This window comes from Mus musculus, chromosome 17 (assembly GCF_000001635.26).
Source record: "Mus musculus strain C57BL/6J chromosome 17, GRCm38.p6 C57BL/6J".
Lineage (NCBI taxonomy): Eukaryota > Metazoa > Chordata > Mammalia > Rodentia > Muridae > Mus > Mus musculus.
This window is the reverse complement of record NC_000083.6, coordinates 78,449,598-78,465,239: the sequence shown is the minus strand read 5'-3', so window position 1 is coordinate 78,465,239 and position 15,642 is coordinate 78,449,598. Positions and strand designations below refer to the sequence as shown.

General features: G+C 43.9%; 1 long non-coding RNA gene and 1 pseudogene across 3 annotated transcripts; one reads left to right on the top strand and one right to left on the bottom strand.

Annotated features, from left to right (window-relative positions):
* Positions 1–1,136: 1,136 nt before the first annotated feature.
* On the top strand, positions 1,137–10,041 carry Gm32464. Of its 3 annotated transcripts, none has more exons than XR_876967.1 (5): positions 1,137–1,199; positions 4,560–4,635; positions 7,870–7,970; positions 8,161–8,316; positions 9,849–10,041. It is a non-coding gene; the product is annotated as a predicted gene, 32464 (long non-coding RNA). The 3 variants fall into 3 exon arrangements; XR_385779.2 differs by having other exon boundaries at positions 8,245–8,316; positions 9,849–10,007; XR_876968.1 differs by lacking the exon at positions 4,560–4,635 and having other exon boundaries at positions 1,139–1,199.
* On the bottom strand, positions 6,293–6,630 carry Gm19399 (predicted gene, 19399; annotated as a pseudogene).
* Positions 10,042–15,642: the final 5,601 nt, after the last annotated feature.

Below are 15,642 nucleotides of genomic sequence, written 5' to 3'. Positions count from 1 at the left end.
GCCTTGCAGAAGATAACAGCCATGGCTGTTCAGTTGTGGATGGAGCCAAATGACTAGCTTGTTGGTTTTATTTTAAAATTATTCTTTTGTTTTCATTGAGAAGTATATGAATGTGTTTAGGTCCACATTTTTAACTTATACTTGTTTTTCTTTGAGGATGTGTCATTACCTATAAAAGATAGCAATTTAGAGGCCAATGAGGTGGCTCAGCAGGTAAAGCTGCTTGCCACCGAGCCGTAGGACCTGAGTTGAATTTCCCAGAACTCACATGGTGGAAGAAGAGAACAGCCTTCCTCAGGTTGTCTCCCCATAAACTCTATCTGGCACACCACACACACACACACACACACACACACACACACACACACACACCATTCCCACAAACAAATAAGCCTATTAAAAATATAAAGCAATTTTGAAAAGAAAGGAGAAAATGCTGTCTTATATAAAACATCTTTCATCTAAATTTTTATTGCTTCAGAGAGGGGAGGTGTGTACTACAGCATTTTGCTCTATTTTTCACTGACTATTGGCAAAATCACTCACCAGGTAATAGATACGTTGATGACACATGTCTGTTTTTGCTAAGAGAAGAATAAGTCAAATCCTACTTCTCTGGGCAGCAGTGTAAATGTTCCACAAGTCCAGAGTCTGTGATGTGTAGACAGAATCATGAAGGAGATTCAGGATCCCCCATGACACATATTTCCCTAAGAAGGAAAGGTCAAAGTGGGACCCAATTGGTCAGTAAGATCTTCAGCAAGCTGAGTTGATAGCCAGTTATGGTAAGCAGAAACAGTAGAATCCACTCGGACTGGTTTGTGCAAGACATAGATTCTGTAAAGAGCGTTCAGGAGAATAGGATGCTATAACGTGGAAGGTTCCCAAGCCAGAGAAAAGATTACTAGAAGCGAATGAGCAACCATGAATGCGTCCAAAAGCCTCTGCGGTCTCTCTGTGTGAAAGGAAAACCATTTAACTAACTTAAGCACCTTCAAGAAATCCAGCTGTTAAGAATTGATGGAAGGAACACTTAAATTTTTAGGGATCGTTATCACCACTGGATATATAATGGTGGTTTCTGTTTACCAAGATGAGGTTTCTAAGGACAGTGTTCCGTGAAGCCCATCCCCCAACCTGAGGATGCGTCAGCATTTCACATTCTCTACAGTCTGAAAATCTGGACAACCTCTGCCTAGGTCATTACGGTTAACACGGGTTCAAATTTAACTCACCTCACTTCATACACCACAGTCCTCACCAGCATATGAACATTGGCCAGTAGAGCTCAAGACTGGTTTGGATGGGACTCTGATAGGATGTGGTCTCTTATGTAGTCTCTTTCCTTGAGATCGTATGGATGAAGGTATTGTGTTATTGAAGTTATTAGTATTCAGGAGCATTTTGGTTTTCTCTCCGCATGAGGATTTTGAATGTCTGTTGTTGTTTTTCTGGTAGTTGAATATTTCTCTAGGATCCACTCTTTTCCCATTTATTCCACGTGGCCCCGAGGACATTCGGTGAGATGAGACACATTTAATGCTTCTTTAAATTTTGGTCTCATTTTGGGTTCAAAGTTAAGTCTCAGTTCCTTCCAGAATCTTCTTTGGATTCTCTAAGTTTTAACAGCTCTTAGAGAAATGTGATGTTTAGAGACACAAGAGGCTTTAGAAGACAATCTGTGCTGCTTGCCACTCAAAGGCATCTAGACAATCCCAGAAGGGAAATTTGGCCTCTGATGCCTTTGCCCAGGAAAAGGTCAATGTTTGGCTTACCTTCATCAAACCTTCTCCAATGGTAAGTTCTTAAAAGTCATGCTCTGCTGGTCTGGAAGAGTTATGTTCCTCTTACGCTGTTTCAATCCCCAAGTGCCATTGATTACATTGGCAATGTCTTGGAAAATGAGACAGTCACTGGCACACCTGCAGACGGTCTAGCAAACAATAGCCCATGAAGACATTTGGGTTGTGAGATAGGAAGAGCTAGCCTTGCCTGCTCAATGACTGTAGCACTCAGAAGAGCTAGCTCTGTATCTCACCTGGACAACACAGTAGAGATGGCCCTGATGGCGAAGGCACAAAGGCATGGGGGTGAGCCAGCCCCAAGGGTGTTGGAGTGGGAGAGCTGGCCCAGTCCCTCACAGGCTGCAGCATTTGGGGCAGTGGGCCCCCTACCTTGACCAGGCAACCGAGTGGAGCTAGCCCTGTTGGCTTGGGTGTGGGTGAGCCAGGCATGAGGACTTGAGGACAGGAAAGTTGACCCTGCCTCCAGCTGATGTTGGCATTGGAGCAGGGCTGGAGCAGGGCTGGAGATCTCAACCTGGTTGTGCAGATAAGGGAGAGACAGCATACTGACCAGCACAGCTGCCACCCAGGTCCACATCCAGGGCTCTAAGATGGCCCACTCCAAAATCATCTGTGACTGGTTGGGATACGTGAAACTGTCATTCCTGCTGTTCCAAAGCTGCAGGTTCTCCATGACCCAGGGCAACAAAGGATACCTGGGAGGAGTCCCAGTGAGGATCCAATAGAGATGGTGTCACAGAAGCCAGAGACCAGCAGACCAATGACTCACTGCAACGAACATTTGCAAGTGAAGATGTGTGGGCAGAGGGATAGACTGGGACATACTGTGGCACACTACAGCTTCCACGATGAGGTTTTTTTTTTTTAATGCTTCGCTTTGTTTGTTTGTTTTTGTTCATGTGCCTTTTATTCTGCGGGGAGGGGGAGGTTGCAAGGGAAAAGGGTGGGGATGAGGGGATGGGGAGATGAGTGGGATTGGGGTGCATCATATGAAACTCACAAAGAATCAATACAAAGAAAGAAAGAGAGAGAGAGAGAAAGAAAGAAAGAAAGAAAGAAAGAAAGAAAGAAAGGAAGGAAGGAAGGAAGGAAGAAATGAGGGAGAGAAGGAGGGAGGGAGAAAGGAAGGAAGGACAGAAAAAGAAAGCTAGAAAGAAAGAAAGAAAGAAAGGAAGGAAGGAAGGAAGGAAGAAATGAGGGAGAGAAGGAGGGAGGGAGAAAGGAAGGAAAGAGAGAAAAAGAAAGCTAGAAAGAAAGAAAGAAAGAAAGAAAGAAAGGATGAAGGAAGGATGGAGGGAAGGAAGGAAAAGAGAAGAAAGGAAGGAAGGAGGGAAGGAAGGAAGGAAGGAAGGAAGGAAAGACAGAAAAAAGAAAGCAAGAAAGCAAGGAAGAAAGAAAGAAAGGAAGGAAGGAAGGAAAGAAGGAAGGAAAGAAGGAAAAAAGAAAGAAAGGAAGGAAGGAAGGAAGGAAGGAAGGAAGGAAGAAATGCAGATTGCTGCATTGAATTCTGAGGCTAGAATAGCTTGGTCTTCCAGCCACACCACATTGCTCTGAGCACAGTGGTCCCTTCATGACCGTCATGTGCATTTTCCACGTAGTGACAGTCTGATGCATAGAAAAGGATGGTAGAGAGAGAAACAAGGGTTATTTCTTTCAGGGACTTTGAAGGATTAGGGCCACGTTTTAATAACCCAGACTACTTTTTCTCCCTGGGATGGACACCAAGCTCACCTGTCTGTTTTATTTTCAATGTTCACCTCTTTGGAGCTCAGGCGGCACATCTTTCTGCGGCCTGGGACGTTCCTCCTATCGGCTGTGATCTTGAAACTCTTTCCCGGAGCTGCTCTGATATGACACTGACAGGTCTCTTCTGCACTCCAGTCATCTGAGCCCAGAGATCAACTGCTTTGGCATGTTACCTCCTCCTGGCTGTCGAGGGCTGTGTTCTTCATCCCGAAAATGGCCCTGCTTATTGAAAAACAAGGACCGACAAAGCACCCGATAGCCCCGGCCTGTCTGGGCATCAAAGAGCTCTGCTCAGAGCCACACTAGGCTCTTTATGCATTTGCCACTCCCTTTCATCTGCTTCTCTTTCGCTCCCCCATTTCTGTCCCTCTGTCCTTTTGCAATTACAGGGATTGTGCGGCGCTCAGGTATCAGGTTCAGATGCACACCTTACTTTGAAGCTGAGTAGTCTTTGAAAATACCTAGGCATGGATGGTTTCCCTCTTCTCTCTGCTTTATTTCAAGCTGTATTAGGTTTGCTTCTTAATGCATTTTCCCCTAATCTCCCAATTAGAATTGATTCATTGGCAAAAATTTGGAAAATACAGAGGATTAGTGTGCGTGTTTGCACTATACCAAGGGCACACCTTATATTGCTCCTCACGTAAGTGGATCTTTGTCCTTAGAGGTCATATAACATAAGGCGTTATAAGAAGTCCCATTTAGCGTTTTTACTCCCATATATGTATACTTTATATATAGCGTACTATAGTGATGTTTTAAGGATTAATTGACTTGTTTTTTTTCCATATTCTCTTCTACTCTCATTATTTTCTCCCATCTGCCTCAAGAGATGGAAAGTGGGGGCTCTATGTTTCAAGAGAAGCTATTGTGGATTCACGTGACAAAGGGTGCTGCACAATGTTGTTTTTTAATTCCAAAGGATACTATCCAAGGAGGGAGCTGATGAATTGGGGGAGAGTAGGCTATCAATTAAATTCTCCATATACTTTCTACCTTTCCTATCAGATATGACAAAAGTTATATCAGGAGATATAGCCAAAGAAAGACTCCAGTTCGAGCAACCAAGAACAAAATACATCAGGTAACAAGTCTCAGAAGAAATGCACAGGACTAATGCGTAGAATATTAATATAGAAATAACTCTACAGGGACTGGGGAGATGGCTCAGTCACTAAGAACAAGCCTAAGGACCTTGAGCTGGGATTCCCAGTGCTACATGAGCTGAGTGCAGAGGGCAGGAGGGATAGCTAAGCGGGTAAAAGCGTTGGCTGTTCTTCCAGAGAACCTGGAATCTAATCCCAGCTCCCCTCAGGGCAGCTCACAACCATCTGTCAATTCAATTCCAGGTCATCCAGCGCCCTCTTCTGGCCTCCACAAGCACTACATGTACAGAGTTCCTAGACATGCATGCAGGTGAAACAGACGTACACATAAAATAAAAATAAACGAATCTTAAGAAAGGAGAGTTGAGTACAGCGTGTCTGTTTATAACACTAGCGCTATAAAGGGAGAGACAGGAGGATTACCGGAGCTCATTAGTCAGCTGGCCTAGTCAAATGGGTAGTCTTCAGGTTCAGGGAGAGAATTTATCTTTTTTTAAAAAAAAAGCTGGAGAGCAATAGAAGAAATCTGATGCTGCCTTCTGCCTTCCATACACATATGCACACATACATATATACACATTCTCTCTTTCACACACACACACGTGCATACACACACTCACTCACAAATGTACCCCTACAAACGTTAAAAATAAAGGTAGGAATAAATGCATAGATATGCCTTCTTTGGCAATGATAGGAAGACTTAATATTATAAAGATCCTAATTGCCCCTAAGTTAATTATTTGTAATTATTATTAATTATTTGTAAGATTTATGCAATCTCATTTGGGAAGAATCCAAACCAGGGTAATTTGTGGCGTTTGTCACTGTGACCCCAAAGATCAAAGAGAAGAATGATATGGAATGTTAAGAAATTTGGAGTTGGGGTTACCAGGAAATTTGCTATATTATAAACCGAAATATATTATGAAGCTATGCAGATGAGACTTGTGTGGGAATAAGAACAGTTGCGAGAACAGAAACAGACCATAGAGGGACGTGTTGCTTTTGGAGGCTTGTTACAATTCATTCCCCATTTTTAAAGAGTTATCTCTTCTTATTGAGCCCCTTCTAGCCTTCTTCTCCCAAATATCTGGAATCTTGCACACACACAAATGCAGAGGTAGTTGGCCACTAGCCTGCCAGTGCTTGTCCTGTGGATCTTCCCATAGGCTTCCTAGTTTGGGGATTGTTTCTCTGAGCTGTGCACTTTCAGGGGGAATAAAAAGAAGAACTGCACTTAACAGGAGAGACCAGCTTCTCTCTGGGACTTGATGGCCTAAGTGGAGAGCTCCTGGGCAGAGACCATCTCAAAACACAGAGTGGATAGCTTCTGATGGATGACACCTGAGGGGTTCCTTGCAGGAGAGGGAGGATAGAGGAGGGAAGGAGGAGAGGGGAGGAGGAGAAGGGAAGGGAAGGGAAGGGAAGGGAAGGGAAGGGAAGGGAAGGGAAGGGAAGGGAAGGGAAGGGAAGGGAAAAGGAGGGGAGGGGAAGAGGAGAGGAGGAGAAGGGAAAGGCAGGGAGGGGCCTTTCTAGAGAACTTTGTGAAAGGGTACCTTTTTGGAACAACAAAGAAAGTACTAATTCCTTATTTTCTTACACAAAAGTCTAAATTTTAAGATATTCTTTTATTTTTGAAAGGTTCTATATTTTATTACTGGACAAACACCCTAATTTAAGACACGAGCAGGCCTCCAGGTTAAAATGATGAAATCCATTTGGTAGGAGTAATCGATGACAATTCAGTATAAGCCCTCAGTCTTGCCATTGTGTGAATCCTTACAGACCCAGCTTCGTTCTCCTCCAGGGTCTTCCCTTAGAGTTGAACCTGATTTTGTTACCAGTTTTCAGCCGAATCCACTGAGGAATAGGACAATTTTGCTTCTGTTTCTTGGCCAGGAATCGCTTGATTCTGAAAGTCTTGTCAGAAGACATGGCGAGAAAGCCGAATCAGGCATAGTGCCTAAGATAGTCTCAATAGTTCTAAATATACCTAAGGTTTAAAGTCTAAGATTTAATTTAAGAATTTTTAAATACTTTTTATTAGGTATTTTCCTCATTTACATTTCCAATGCTATCCCAAAATTCCCTCATACCCTCCCACCCACTCCCACATTTTGGCCCTGGCGTTCCCCTGTACTGGGGCATATAAAGTTTGCAAGTCCAATGGGCCTCTCTTTCCAGTGAAGGCCAACTAGGCCATCTTTTGATACATATGCAGCTAGAGTCAAGAGCTCCGGGGTACTGGTTAGTTCATATTGTTGTTCCACCTATAGGGTTGCAGATCCCTTTAGCTCCTTGGGTACTTTCTCTAGCTCCTCCATTGGGGGCCCTGTGATCCATCCAATAGCTGACTTAATTTAAGAATTTAAAGTATAGCATTGTCTTACTGTCATAACTGCCCCCCCCCATGAATAACACTGTGCACTGACCAGTGCAAGAGTGTGTGTGTCAGGGTGTGTGTGGGGATAGTGTGTGTGTGTGTGCACGTGTGTGTGTGTGTGTGTGTGTGTGTGTGTATTAAGGCTGCTTAGATCCACTCTTAGCAAATCTCAACATGGTATCAAAGTTCCTCCCTTTTGATCAGCATCCCCCCATTTTCTTTAGTATGCCCCCCTCCACTAGCAATAAACTCCATCTATTCTCCGCTCGCTCACGGGGCATTGCCGACCTCACATTAGAATGACGTAAGAGCATTTATTGCACCGTGTCTCCCTTATTTCTCTCCATATAATGCCCTCTGGGGGTCACTTGGGTTTTGTCGAAGACAGGGACTGTCTCCTGAGGATCGTGGGATAGTATTTATACACCTAAATCACATTTGAAAATCTATTCATCTACTGGTTGTTTTTTTAAGTGTGTGATTATGGGGGGGGGAGTGTGTGTGATTATTGGGGGGAGTGTGTGTGATTATTGGGGGGAGTGTGTGATTATTGGGGGGAGTGTGTGTGATTATTGGGGGGAGTGTGTGTGATTATTGGGGGGGAGGCAGAGATGAATGCAGAGCCATGGGCATCCTTTGAGGCATCTATTGTCTTTACTCTGGATATGTGTTGCGGAGGTAGAATGGAGAGCCAGTTCCTATAGTAATTTTAATTTTAATTTTTGAGGACCCTCTGTAGTGGCTGTGTCAATCATATTCCCACCGGGTGGACAGAGGTTCCTGTTTCGCCGCAATCTCACCAACACTTGTCCTTCGTGCCTTTCAGACAATAGCTGTCCTAATAGACGTGAGGCGTGTCTCACTGGAGAAACTGTAACACTTCCCACAGGAACAAACCTGGATATTTTTATACCCTTGAGCTGACCTGTGAGTACCAGATTGACTGTGGTCTGGGTGATGACTAAGTTCTCGCTTTTATCTTGGGTTAAAGCATGGGTATCTTGTGTGGATCACAGAGACTCAAACTTTTATGCAGTATCATTGTGTCCCACTCTCAGTAGACGTTGCTGTGGCACAGGCCACACAAAGACAATGACTTCAACTAATTGTTACACAGTTTGCTCTTACAAAAGCTGTGCCAGCCTACACTCAGTTCAAGATTAGCTGGATAACCGGCCAACCTGCATCTTCCATTTCCCAGCCACTGAGCAGTTGGCAAGACAAAGGGAGACCCAGGATCAAGCTGGAAGCCCATCCTACGGATGCTGTCAAGGTACAATCCACTTCTCACTTCAAAAGAAATAAGAGCTCCTTTATCCTGGAGCCAAATATGAGTGGCTGTGGATTAGGAGCACGGATCCTTGTAACCCCAAATGATATATTCCAATATGGAAACAATTTCATGACATTTTTATAGATGCAGAACAGTCATAAATCAAGACTTTTTTTTTTCAAATACGAGTATAGAAACTTGCCCTTCATCTTTGATGCTGGGGAAAGAGCCGCTGGCCTGCATTCCAGAAGGTTTTACCTGATAACCAGGGGATGTTAAGTCAGACCCAGAAGTGGGTAATTTATGGCTATAAAGGGGCGTGAAAACAGCTGCAAATAGTTTGGCTCTGGACCTGCAACATTCCAACTCTCCTAAATCGCAAAGTTCTTATCAAGCCGACTTACAGACTCTTTACCAGGGGTATTTCCCAGTTCAAGAAAGCCGAGTTCACAAACACTTCAGCTTTTTTGCTTCCTGTCCACTTCGGTAAACACAGCAAGGCCTTGCTGCGGAGGAGATTGGGAGTATAGTCCTTAGAATTCCAGAAAGTCTGCAATTGCAACATTGTGACTAGATTTCACCACAGTTGGTAGTTTCTTCCACCAGGAGTCACTTAGTGCCCCCGAGGTTGGTTTTCCTCTTTCCCATGGTGTGCTTTATATTAATTGAAATTTTGTTTTATTTTCATTTTTTTTTTCCTTTTTGAAATTCAAGATTCACGTTCCTGGGGGAGGTTTGGGCTTTCTGTGCCATTATCATGTCCCCTGGGCATTGCAAAACCTACTCACTTCCTCCTGCATGAGAAAATCCATGCCTGGTAATAGGACTGATTCAGAAAGCGAGACCGTGCCTCTGCATTTATCTGTATCCTACAGTTCATTTTCCAAGATCCCATTCCCTCTCTCAAAGTCAAAGTCAGACCCATCAACCCGGTTGTGCAGAGTGGCATCAGCAACTTTTTCTGGCTCCCAGTGTCTTTTACTTTTTAGCTCTTTACAGTGCAAAAGTTACTATTAGCGTTTGTGCTGTAGAAAACAGGCAGCTGTCATGGATTCGGTACATATGTCATGGTTTGCTGTCTCCTGTGGTAGACAGTGAGCTATTATTGTGGGTCCGTATGTTTTTTTTTCTGAACGCTAAGGAGGGAGAAGTTGTACCAGATGGTGGATATCAGGGAACTCCAAGGAGCCTCTTGCTCCATCTGAGCGACACCAGCGGCTCTGTGACCCTGGTGCAGGAGTGCGCGCTGTTTTACACTGAGTATGGGAGACAAAAATTATACTAATTTACCAAATTAGTATTTCTGATAGGATCGAAGCTGAAGGGTGCTCCACAGACATGTCAGGGCATTTTAAAAGTGCCATAAACATCTGTTCACTTAAGCTTGCCTCTGTTGAAGAATACCTATGGCACTGTAACAGCTAAGAAAGTCCGTGACTTAGAAATGATTCCCGTTCCTAAATTGAAAGTACCTGTGGGTCTCACTACCTTTCGTTGCTCATTACATCATTCCTTCCGTGATTAATCCATAGGTACTGGTTACCCACCATGTACCAAAGAGGGTACTCGACGCCAGGGACATGTGTTAATGAATCACTGTCCGTCCTGTCCAGCAGGGGGAGCCCGAGGACTAGAGGCGGTAACAGCCAAACCTACGCCTAAGACAACATGGCAGGTGCTGCTGTGTTATGGAGAACTACAATAAAAGAAAGGATTTGTTGTTGCTGTTGTTGTTGATGACATTAAACCTAAAATTTAGATATTCTTTGAAGGCACTAGAACGGTGGTAAAATCTCCAAAATAAATGGTAAGTAGACCAGAGGAGGCAGCATCTTAGACATTTAATGTCACAGGTATCCAGAGATTAGGAACCCAGGCCCAGCTGGCTGGAGGAGAGGCAGGCTAGTGAGCCCAGGAGATATGAGGTCTTAATTCATTATAAGGGCTTTGGATTATATTTTGAATGTGCCGAAGCTTCTGGAAGGTTTGGAGCAAAGGAGAGTTAGTCTCTGACTTTGATTTTAGGGACCCATTTCTAATCGCCTGGAAGAGAGCGCAGTAAGGCAGAGACAGCACCAGGAACAAGCCGGAGGCCGTAATTGTTCAAGGGACAGTTGTCAGTGGTGGGACAGAGAGAAGGCAACTGTTTGCACCTGGCTCCACAGGCTACCAGTAAGTCTGCCTTTAATTGTATCCATTTTCTGATCCTGGAGGGATCCAGTGTCATCTAATTGTCTATTTGAGGGTAGGTGCTGTTAGGCAAAGCCTCTTACAATGGAAAACACAGGCTAATTAAACTAGGATTTATTGTATAGCCTACTTTTATATCTCGAAATCTTGACAGAGCCTTGTTATTATCACTAATAAAGAGCCCTGGCTATAAATTAGGGTGACTTCATGAGGCAGCACTTCCTTTAATATTGAAGAGTTGATAGGCTCTATTTAGAGCTGAGTTATGTAGCACACTAATCTTTCAGCGGCGGCGAGCTTTCCAATGCTCCGCTGACGTCACCGGATTGCCTGCTTGCAACAGGAATGAACACAAACACACTCGACTGAATACCCAACACAGCGAGGCCACAGCTGCACCTCCCAAATCTAAGCTTGAGACGGAGCCCCAGTCAGTTGCGGGGAACGAGAGCCGAGCGGTGGATCTCAGCTCTTAAAATGAATACATTCAGAGTAAGTCAGGAGCCGCCAAACCTCTACGCCCACAATTGCCAACTTCTTCCCTAGGGGAGGGTTTAGTGGCAGAATAAAAGAGCTTATTACACCTTCTCTGTAACCTATCTCTTGGCCACCTTTTGAGCTTCATGTCAACACTAAGCTTGGATTTTTCCCCCTCCCCAACATTTATTAAATTCACTTGTTAGTTGATTTTTTTAAAAAAAATATTAGCTTCTTTTAAGTATAAAGGGATTTTTAAAATCAGAACAAATGGGTCCCCTTGTCAAGACTAATCTTGTATCTTCTCATAGTTACAACCTACAAAGAAAAGCAGGCAGACTTAAATTACTTTATAGTGTAATTAATTTTCACGCACACATCCACAGACTCATGCAACTACTATCCAGATAGAGAAATAACATATTTATAGAATTCCAGATAGTTCTACTCCCTACTAACCAATACTGGGAATCATACTGACCCCTCTGTCCATGGTTTTCCCATTTTTAAACTCCATACAAATAGACTCACATCACACATAATTACTCTGTCTCGACACCATACTTGATAGTGTGTGTGTGTGTGTGTGTGTGTGTGTGTGTGTGTGTGTGTGTGTGTGTAAATTCGTGAATGTGGTGACAGCCGCAAAGGTTCACATTTCTCAGCTACTTAGCATTGTGTTGTGTGACCATGCTACAGCTTATTTATCCACCGATGGACCTCAGAGTCTCTAGCTTTGGGCTGTGGGTAAAGTTGCCATGAACTTTCTCATGCATGCGCTTGGTGCACAAAAGCACTTGTTATGATGAATTGCTGCAGCAGAAGGTCTGTGTGTGCTGACTGTGTGTGTTTCTGTGTATTTCTGTGTGTGTGTGTGTGTTAAGCTTTCTATTATTGGGCAAGGAATAATTGGGGTCAGAAAGACAAAACACGTGCGACTGATGTGATAGAATGCTTAATTGAATTACTCAAAATTGTTTGGTTATTTTCACTCTTTTCTAAAAGCAGTGAAGAATCCCGAGGAGAAATCACCTCCTCACATCTCCTAGGCTGGTCTCAGCTGAGAAAAGCAAGCAAGCACAAGCAGGAAGTGATGCTGGCACACCCTGAATGTTCACCAAGAGTACACAAAGTGTGCCATGTAGATACTATGAAGTATCATTCAGCTGCCGAAAGAAGCAGCCCCACCACATGCTACAAGATGAACTGTGACAGCTCTATGCTAATGGAACCCCAGGAAGACCTGCATTTTATGGTCCAATTTTCCCAAGTTAGTAATAGAACCTTGTGGGTTAGAGAGACCACGCTAACAGCGCTGGCTGCTCTTCCAGAAGACCCAGGTTCGATCCATAGCACCCACGTGACAGCTCACAACCACCTATAACTCCAGTTTCACGGGATCTGACTCCCTCCCTGGCCTCCCTGGGCACTGTGTGAATACTCAGACTCCTAGGAAGCAGAATAGTGGTGCCCAGGGGGAGGGAGAGAAAAAACAAAACCTTTGGGTAATGGTGAAGAGTCTTATATTTGCAAGGAGAGAAAGCTGTCAAGATAACTTCTACAAAACAAAAACCAACACTATGCAACATATTTGAAGTGGTTAAGAAAGAAATAAACACAGAAAAGGATATATTTTAGAGTTGGGAACCCTTTTAAAATGAAAGTATATGACATCACTTCCTTCCTCTCGTTCCTTCCCTCTCAACCCTTGAATGTTCTTCCCACTCTCAAACTCATGGCCTCTTTTTCTTTGACTATCACACACACACACACACACACACACACACACACACACACACACAGACACACACTACTGAATCCATTAGTACTGCTTCTATGTATATGATGCTACGGGGACCACTTGATACAGGATAAACTACTAGGGACCTTACTCCTGGGGAAGCTGAGTTCTCCCTTGGCATTTGCTATGGTTCTTTGTCTAGGGGTGGGGACCAGTGAGGTTCTCCCTTTCAGCATTAGCATGTCCATTAGTAGATGTTAATTTTGAAAACCAGAGAGGAAGAACAACACCCCATAATTTTAGCTGATAAATAGTCTTCTCTTACTTTTTGGCAAACTGGTCTTAAATGAGACGCAGTCGCTGTCTGCCAGATTCTTGTGTTTCAGATGCTGGAGGCAGGGGAATCGTGGTGGGGCGGGACAAGTGTGGCTCTCCGTAGAAGGGGCTTAGGGTCTGGGTAAGAGCCTTGAAGTTGAATAAACTTGCATAGTTATTGTTCAAGTGTGGAAGAACGTCATAGCACATTAAGTACCAGCTACTTCCTAGGTCTCTCTAACTGAATAAAGCTACCCCTGTCCCTCAGATGTTGCATGAAGCAAAGTCCTGAGTTGTAGCAACTCTTAAATAACCTTGAAGAAACATTCAGTTTGTGACAGTTTTCAGCTTGTCAATAGATATGATCGAGCATAAAGCCTCTTGGTAGCCGCTGAGCTGCAGCTGAAGCAGCCCCTGCAGAAGCCACCTCCATGGAGGATCAGCTGCCCACAGTTCCTGGCGGGGGCACCAGAGCCTTAGGAGCAATGCTGAGGCTTTCGGCACACATCATACCTTCCCCAAAATGGTCATGACTTGAGGTAAGCCGGAGAGCACGACAGGCATGTGACCTGTTGATGAATGGCAGGCTTTCCAGCCAAGAACATTATTGGATCTTTCTTGTCCCTGGATTCGGCTTCCTAACTTGACCTCACTTGAAAATAGAATGGGTTATTTAGAAGCTGAGACAGGATTTATTGCCACGGAATTTATGAATTAGCTTTTACCTCTACTGGGAGCTGAGCCTTTGGGTTAGTCTTAGGCAGGCTCTGACCTTGAGATACAGGCTGCCTGCCCTGCCCTTGACACAGGAAACAGTGTCTAACTTCAGGATACAGATCGGTGAGCTGCCTCCTTTCCACCACTTCCTAAATAGACCCAGAGAAAAACATTGTAACGATGAAAACAATAATTGTTTCTATCAGCCCTGTGGTCTCTGCTAAAGCAGATAATATGAATTACAATGTTATACACTTTCCATGGGTCTGAATACACTTATTTTTTGTTTCAAAGAAAGAGGGTGAAAATAATATTCTCTGAATTTAATTTTTTATTCCTTTCTGGTATTTTTTCTTCCCTCCCCTCCCTCCTTCCACCCCACTGCTTCTGTCTTCATATCAGTTGAGCTAGTTGGAAGAGCATTTATGAGTTTGGAGCTAGGAGAAGACCAACCTCTCCGTTCTGAGGAGCCATGGAACTCTAGGAAACTTCCCAGCCCTCAGTGTATCAGTTACCTCTCATTTCAGATAAAAAAAAAATGATGCCATTGGGCTGCTTAGGGTTTCCATAATGATGACACAAAATAGATGATAGATGGTAACTGCCACTTATAATTATTATGTTGGATTCTTACGGACAAGTTCTTATGGAGTAAGAAAGGAAAAACCGGCTCAGATTGCTATAAAACTATTGGAAGAGATGGTTGGAGGATTCAATGCACAGGAAAGGGGAATAGGGAAAGGGTATAATTACTTACATCAGTGTAGTAAGAAGATTGTTGTAGCAAATAAGCAGAATCCAGTGAACGCTCTCATATGACCTGCCGGTGTAAGCCCGTGTAAGCCACATAAACCCGTTCCTTTCCTAAGCTGCTTTTGCTCAGGGTGTTTTGCTAACCATGAACTTTATATAGTGTCTATGTTGGCAAGGCTAGTTTAAGAAATACAATTCTTTAAATAACATGGACAGAAAAAAAAGAGAGAAAGAAGAACTTTCCTGTGCAAGATTGGTCTAGTCAATACTCCAGCTTGGTTGGAGAGGGACCGGTGAGCTCTGACCCCTAGATGAGGAGCCACTGGCAGTTGGGGGCTTCTCAGGGAAGGACAGTCACTTTTTCTTAAGGGTATGACTCCTGGTAGGTCAACCAAAGTGCAGTGAATGACCTCATTCTCATGAGTATAGGATAAGGCCGGTCACAAAACAAACAAACAACAACAACAACAACAACAAAACCACACACAACCCAAAAGGACACAAAGTTGGGAAGGAGCAAAGGGGAATAGATCTAACAGAATATAATCAAAATATATCGTATGCACGTATGAACTTCTCAAAACATTAAAAACAAGTTGTATTTTTAAAAATGAGCTGAGATCATTCTCCAGGTGGACAGGCTGAGTTTCAAGAGCTTAAGCACCCTGCCTTTGGATACATATCCGGTGACAGAGCTGGGTCAGAACTGGTAGGTGTCCTGACTGGAGCCCATGGGTGGGCGGCCATCCTGCTTGAGCATCGAGCTTTTGAAATGCGACACCTTCAGAAAATGCCCAGAGATCTTTCATGCTGGAGGGAGGACAACTTTGTATTCACTTCAGGGATCATTTTTCACAGCTGGAATTCAAAGCATGTGAACACAGATATCGTTATCCCTGGTTCACAGATGGAAAGATCTGGACAAACACCGACTCCACACTGAGTGGCTTACGCAACCATCATGCCCATGCAAGCTGGAGTGTTGACCTGCTGCAGGTGCCTGCCTGCTTCCGGGACGCCTTTCAGCTTCCTTTCTCTTGCCTGTTGGTACATTCCTTGGTCATTTTCTCCCCACCAAAGGTAGAACCGACGAGGGGTAATGTTTGTTTCATTCCCCCTTTTAATGCATGGAT